The following is a 7,768-nucleotide window of genomic DNA, read 5'->3' on the forward strand; positions in this document are numbered from 1 at the left end:
GGTCTATGGGCCTTCTTCAGGACAAAAGTTGCATAGGCTACCTTTAAGGTAACTTGTTAAGAGTGGACCATTTATTTACCCTTCTTCTTTACTGAGCCCTTTTGCTCATATTCATGTAAAGGGTATAGATACTAGTAATGTCTATATTTGAGATTGATAAAAGACAATGTAGACACAAAGACATATGTAGATGCATTACAAAACCAACAATGTAAATGTGACATTATTCAAAATATATTGAAAAGATGAACACGAAAATCATATGGTTCACACTCTAATCACATCGTCGGGGCGCATTAACAGGCGCGCGGTATGATGTGGCCTATTTAATGTGCACCAGGACCTGCTGCAAGCGTAAGTGCGAGCAGTGCAAGCCAGGAGCGTGCCCGACCCATCTCTGACCCTTATTTGCAAGAGAACGGCAGACATAACTGCTGTACAAAGGGTTCTTGACACTCTTGGTCTCTGGTGCCACTGCACCTGCTGCTCTTTTGATAGCCACGCCCCTGAATGCGTCAAAGAATGTATCCATCACAATGACAGTATCACAGAATCTAAGATGCTGCTGTTCATGAAGAGGGTATTCAGAACACGTGTACATGCTCGACATGCTTGTGGGGAGGTCCCTCTGTGTGTGGGGATGGTGGCTGTGGGGGGAGGTGTGAGGGGAGGGGAGGCTCCGCTGCTGGTGTACTCACAATCCATTCCTCACTCCTGACGTGTCTCACACACCCGTGCACTCCCACAGCTCGCTCCTCTTGTCCACAGAGGGTGGTTGTAACACAAGTCTAGTCACCCCCCCCCCCCCCCCCACCCCCTCTGAAAGACACCACTGCATTACACTACAATACAAAACTCCTCCCGTCACTGACGTGGCAGCTCTCGCGGGTTCCAGCTGTTACTGCAGCTGGCCACTGTGGGTATAACGCTCCTTGTGACTGCTAGTGGTCCCAGGTTCAAGTCCAAACCACACCCATGTTGTGTTTTTTAAATGAGTTATTTTCTGATCCGACACTTATCACGTATTAACTGTTAACATACTACAGCTGATTTCAACATTGTCAAAAAAGAGGGCTCGTCCGGGATTTGAACCCGGGACCTCTCGCACCCTAAGCGAGAATCATACCCCTAGACCAACGAGCCGGTTGCACATTCACATGCGTAAGTACTAAGACAGAAGTGAAGTGATACTGGTGATTATGTGTTTTTACCTGCAATAACTCCGAATTTACACGAAGTATTCCAGCTACATACAGCCAGAGATTTGAGGGAGAAAAATTCATTTAAAAAACTGCTCTTCCTGTTTTTTTAAAGCAGTTTAGAGCCAGGGAACGTCAATAAACAAGTGGAGAGTGTTTCCTGAGAGTGTCACCGATGCTGTCACGCTGATGACGCCTCGGCTGAGTACCTGAAGGGCTTGAACTGCACAATGAATAACATACATTTGTCATGCATGGGGTGTGTCTATCTTATTAATTTCTTTAGAAAGCGAAGCCGTTACATTTTTCAGCTCATGAAGTATGATGTCTAATAGTTGTTATTTAATTTGAGGGCACGTGCGATTTGACATGCGCAGTGCAGGGCTGAGGCAAGTGGTGACCGGTCCAGAGCAGAGGGTAAAGGTCATCACAGTTCATAGGGCTTCCCAGTGCAATGTCCTCTTTCTCTGGGTAGGGGGCGCGCGCCCTCGGAGTTCGGGGGGCGCGCTCTACTGGGATGTTCTGCCCTTGTGTCAGCTTTCTTCTAGAGTTCACAATGACCACCCCCTGCTGGTGTGTCCTCTCTATGAACCAGTGTGACCGGTTGTCTATGCTGTCGTTGTTGAGTAAGAACCTCTGGTGAGCTCCTAAGGGGGTCAGCTCTCGCTGCTAGGAGCTGTCTGCTAGGACTCACACTGAGGACATCCTGAGCACACGGAGGAATGCCCCCCCCTGTGGTGACACCGTCTTGTTATATCTGCTGTAGCTATGCCGCGTTATCGTCTCTGTTATACTTATGCAATGTTATTGGCTCTACAGCAGTTCTGCAATTCTACCCACTCAGCTGTAATTATGCAGTGGTATTGACTCTGCTGTAATTAGCAGTGATACTGGCTCCACTGTAGTTATGCAATTTTATTGGCTCCGCTGTGGTTATGCACTCACATCGACTCTGTTGCAGTTATGAAGTCTTATTATCTCCAGTGTAGGCGTGCAGTGCTACTGGCTGTGCCTTAGGTATGCAGTAGTACCGTATGATTAGCTTTGCTGTAGTCTTTAAGAGTTACCGGCTCTACTATATTAGCTCTGCTGTAGTTATGCAGTGTTATTAGCAATGCTGTGGCTGTGGTTACATAGTGTAATTGGCTCCACTGTAGTTATGCAGTGTTATTGACTCTATTCTAGTTATAAAGTGTTGTTGGTTCTGCTGTAGTCATGCAGCGTTACTGGCTCCACTGTAGTTATGCAGTGTTATGGATTCTACTGTTGTTATAAAGTGTCATTGACTCTGTTGTAGCTATGCAGTGTTATTGACTCTATTGTAGTTATAAAGTGTTATTGGCTCTGCAGTAGTTATGCAGTGTTAGACTCTTATGGTTATTTTTAGCTCTGCTCTATGCATACAATGTTATTGACTCTGTTGTAGTTATATAGCTTTGTTACAATTTTCCATGTTGTTCTCACTGTTCATTAAACTTTTAGCTGCTTTTAATTTTTATCTTCTGTGATGTAACCAAATAATGTGTGCACTCGATTCAGGACTATTTAAATATATATTTTAAAATACAAATCCCATTTAAAGTGATTCTTGACTGTGCAGCTCATTGGTGTAAGATCCTTTGGATTGCCACTGAGTCCCTGAACAGTCAGTCACCCAGAAAGCTCGGACACGGCACCAGCACGCATGCTCAGTGCTTGTGGGGTTAGAATCACCTGGACTCCCCTGTTCGACTGATGGTGCTCTGAACTCAGTCCCTGGTCCTGTGGGTGATGGAGTCAACACTTGCAGACCTCGGCCAGAGTCCTAGGTCACGTGACACCAGCGACCAATGACAGACATCTTAGAACCATCGGCCCAAAGACTTCATGGGGCAGATTTATGTTCCCTGGCGCATCCCTGCAAATCAGCAGGGATGCGCCAGGGAAGATGCATCACGCAAGTTTGCCCTTGCGCCACTGCAGATGCGCCGCATTTACAATGCGGTGCATCGTGGCGCAAGGACAAGCAGATGCGTGATGCATCTGCCGGCATAAGGTTGGCGCAGTGCTGAAGTTGTGTCGCAAGCGCGACGCAACTCCAGCACTGTTCCAACCTGTCCTATCCCTAACATGGTGCGTCACGCCTTACGCCTGCTTGCAGCAGGCGTAAGGATTTGACGCACCAGCGTTGGAAAAGTGACTGCGTGAAATCTTGTAGATTTCACTGCGTCACTTTTCCGAGGCTTTTTCCGACGTAACGCTCACCCTGCATACATTAAACCCTGACGCGGGTTTAATGTAGCGCAGGGCTTTACAACGTGACGCATCTCCCTAGATGCCTCACATTGTAAATCTGTTGCAGCATGGCGCTAGCTTTGCACTGCCGCTGCATCACAAAAGTGACGCAACGGAGGCGCAAAAGTGGCGCACGGGGCTTGTAAATCTGCCCCCATGTACCTACAGACCTCCCAGAATCACCTATGTGGGCTGGCTTCTCCAACACCGCTTCCCCTCACCAAGCATGTATTCCCACGCGCCATCTCCTGCTGCCACTGTACATGGTGACCCGAGTCTCCAATCCAATTCCTTTCCTCCCATAACTTTTGATCTCACATTCAAGGCCGCTCACCTTCTCCTCAGTCTCGCACACTTGTAGAATGTGCTTTTCCACATCAGCGTCTGTATCTTCTGTTTGATGCCCGTGCTAACTCTTACCGGTCTGTAGCCTAGAGCCCTCGCTTTCCACACTCCTTAGAAAATGGCTTCCTTGTAAAACAAGGTGCCCAGGTCACAGTCTGTCCCACCTTTCCACAGCGGATACACTTATATTCACTTTCTTGAGCACTTACACTCCTTACTAACTCTTGTGCTTCTGTTTGCTTCTGGCTCCTCCACAACCAACCCCTTGCTCACCTTTTGCTACCATCTCCTTGACTGCATTTGCATCTCTTTCACCACAGCTCTTCCCTTCCTTTATGCGGCTTGACTTGTATTCCATGTCTTCTGCTATGAACATTGATCCCTTCAAGTTGGAACTATTTGGCAATAGTTTTCCTCGACCTCTTAGATTATTTATACACCAAACCCTCACTGATCAGTGATTCTGTAAAATACCCAAATTCACGGGTATGGGCCATAATCCTTAGCCATGTCACGTCACCCCCCCCCCCCCCACCCATCTCCATTTCCCCTTGAACACTCACTGTCTCCAGGGTCCTTCAAACATTTGTATTGACATTTCAAACACACCCTATGCTTTCCAGTTCAAAAGGCCAAACATGTAGGCAAAATCTGTTAACGTCAGCAACAGTCCCCATTCCGATGGTTGAAGCACACAGATGACCAAAAATAAAAACAAGATTAAGTCACAGAGCCCAGCCCTGAATCAATTCAATTTTTCACAAATGACTTTGCCATGTGTATATTTGAGATCGAATTTCCCATGTTTACTGATACTTACTTATTTTTTACTGCCTGTGTGTATTTTTTTATATATGGAAAAATACAGAAATAGGTCTACTGTTGTGTGTCACACATGGATGATAATCCAATAGCTGTGTAGACTGACAGGGACATTATTTTAAAAACAAGCATTGGCAAAGCCAATAGGTCTCGGCAATCTGAGAGCTATTGGAGTTGTCAATGACAATTCTTTTTTGCCATGTGTTATGGAGTGGAGTGGGTGCATGTGGCCAGGAGTGGAATAACGTGGGTTGTATTGGAATTATGTGTTGTGGAAATGTGTGATCTTGAGTGGATTTATGTGTAGTGTAATTATGTGGCATGGTGTGCAGTGGAAATATGTGGATAGGAATATGGTATTAGGTGTACTGAATTATGTGGAGTGGTATTATGTGCCATGGAGTGAAATTATGTGGAGTGGCATTGTGTGTTGTGGAATGGCATGCAGTGGAGTGGATTTATGGGGGTGGTGTTGAATTTTGTGGCACGATGTGGAATTCTGTGGTGTGGATTGGATGTATGTGGTGTGCAGTGGAATTTTCTTAGAATCAGGACATCGACTCGTTAAATTGCACTATTAGACTGCAAAAGTCTGGAGCAGCCTGCATCCGAAGAGTTGTTGATTAGAGATCCAAGCTTCAGAAGCCACAAGGTGTAGCCAGTCCTGTTGAGGCAACAGAAGTGCACAGCAGTGCACTAACCTTTGGGTGGACGTGTTTCTTTCACATCGCTGCTCCATCTGGTAGCTGCTGCTATTCCCATTGCTGCCCCCCAGTCACGAGTTCGAGGCCCTCCTCCACCAGTCTCCTGCCTAAGCTTCATCCCTAGTGGTCTAGTAGTAGAGCGTCACTGCTCTGCTGCTTGACTGCCCTTCTGTCTCTCTTTCTGCTTTTCTCTCTCTCTTTTTATTTTTTTCAGCCTCTTCTTTTTCTGCTTTTGGTTTGGTTTCCTTTTTTCCTGTTTTTCCTCCTTTGTCGTGCTTGCGATCCCTTGGGGCCCCGCCTCCTCCAGTGACCCTTTTCATGTTTTGACGCCTCCCAGCTGTCCAGCCCTTTCGCAGCACTACTTAACGGCTGCTGCTGCATGGGCGCACTGCTGGCGTGCCAAAGACAAGCCCATCTGCGTCCGTTCATGCCTGTACTGCGGCCAGCGCCCGGGACCCTGGTTCTCAGGCCTTCCACTACTACGATGCAAGCACCTGCTTCACCCTCAACTCAGGACACCATGCCGCCTGCCACCTAACATCGTCGAAGGAGACCCATGGACACTTCACCTGCCAAAACTGCAACCACACCTTCACCTATGTCAACACGTCAGCTCCTCTCACTACCCAGATGAACAACAGAGCACCCGAGAGCCTCAAACGCATTCTCCTCAATGTGCTATCTCTCCACAAACATGCCATAGAAATCTGGGACCTCTTTGAGGCCCCCTCACTCGACATCGCCTACTTCTTGGAAACCTGGACCAACCCCAGTTCTGGACTGGACATCGCCGAAGGCTACAAAATCCCCCACAAGGACCACGTCGACCAACCAGGAGTAGGCATCACCATCGTACACAAGAACACACCCTCTGACTGACCACACACTCAAATGACTCAATGACGACAATGGAACACCTCCACTTCAAGATCCAGACCAGCCTCAAAACCTCCCTCCATGGCAACTTTGTCTACAGGCTCCCCGGCCATCACCTGCCCTTCACAGACACCATCATAGACCTCATTGCCCCCCAGGCTCTCGCATCCACTGTGTACATCCTACTCACAGACCTCAACTTCCACCTAGGCAACCCTAGTGACCAGAACACCGCCTCCCTACAGGAGAACCTCACCAACATCAGACTCAAGCATCTAGTGACCGTACGACCCACACAGTCGGACACATGCTCGATCCTGTCCCTTCTCCGCCAGCGGGAACATCACCTACAGCTACACCACCGAACTCCTCTGAACCGAACACCACTGTGTACATCTCGCTTCGCCATGCCCACCGTACACCACCACCCTCATCACCCCCCAGTTGCAGCTAGAACAAGGCCACCAAAGAATGTCTCGTCAACCACCTCTGCACGACCACCCTGCCAATACCAACAGACACCAACACCGCAGCTCGCATCCTTACCCGATGGATCTCCAACTGGGCCGACACTCTGGTACCCCTCAAGAAGACACCAGACAAGCAACACTACAAGAAAACCAGATGGTTTGCTCCTGCCCCCGCGAGACCAGACACACCTGCCGACGACTCGAGAAGAAATGGTGGAACAACAAAACCCTGGAAACCCACACAACCTTCAAATCTGCTGTCAACACACACCACCTTCTCATCAAAACCACAAAGAAGGCAGCCTTCTAAGACAGAATAAATGCCAAAGCACACAACAGCAAAGAACTATTCGTCATTGTCAAAGAGTTCACCAGGCCCAACAGTGAGATCACAGATATCCCACCCTCCTAAGACCTCTGCAACAAACTGGGCACCTTCTACCAACAGAAGATTAGGCAGATCTACCCCAGCCTTGACACCCAAGACCCCACCACTACCCTCACCACCACCACCTCAAGTAATGATGCCGCACCCCAACAGATCGTGCTCAACTGGACTCCGCTCACCACAGACAACACACTCAAGACCATGAAGAGTATCCACTCAGGGGCCCCATTTGATCCTTGACCGTACCACATCTTCAACCGAGCAGCCGCCTCCATCGCACCCCAGCTTTGCCCCATGATCAACTGCTCCATCGAAACTGCTCCATCGAAACTGCCACCTTTCCCGATGACTGGAAACACTCCGAGATCAACCCTCTGCTGAAGAAACTGTCCGCCGACCCAACAGACCTCAAGAACTTCAGACCCATCTCCTTCCTCCACTTCCCAGCCAAGGTCATTGAGAAGGCCATCAACGCCCAACTCTCTGAGTTCATCGATGAGAACCATGTCTTGGACATCTCTCAATCTACTTTTCGAAGCAACCACCGCACCGAGAACGAACTCCTTGCCACCACCAAAGACATCCGCTCCCACCTTCGACACCGTCTCCCACCGCACCCTGTTCACAAGACTCCACGACACCGGCATCTGCGACAAGGCACTGGACTGGTTCTACTCCTTCCTGACCGGC

General features: G+C 48.6%; 1 non-coding gene across 1 annotated transcript; it reads right to left on the bottom strand.

The window, feature by feature from the left end:
- Positions 1-1,071: 1,071 nt before the first annotated feature.
- Positions 1,072-1,143, bottom strand: TRNAP-AGG (transfer RNA proline (anticodon AGG)). Its single transcript has one exon. It is a non-coding gene; the product is annotated as a tRNA-Pro (tRNA).
- Positions 1,144-7,768: the final 6,625 nt, after the last annotated feature.

The sequence above is a fragment of the Triturus cristatus genome, chromosome 4_1, assembly GCF_964204655.1.
Source record: "Triturus cristatus chromosome 4_1, aTriCri1.1, whole genome shotgun sequence".
NCBI lineage: Eukaryota > Metazoa > Chordata > Amphibia > Caudata > Salamandridae > Triturus > Triturus cristatus.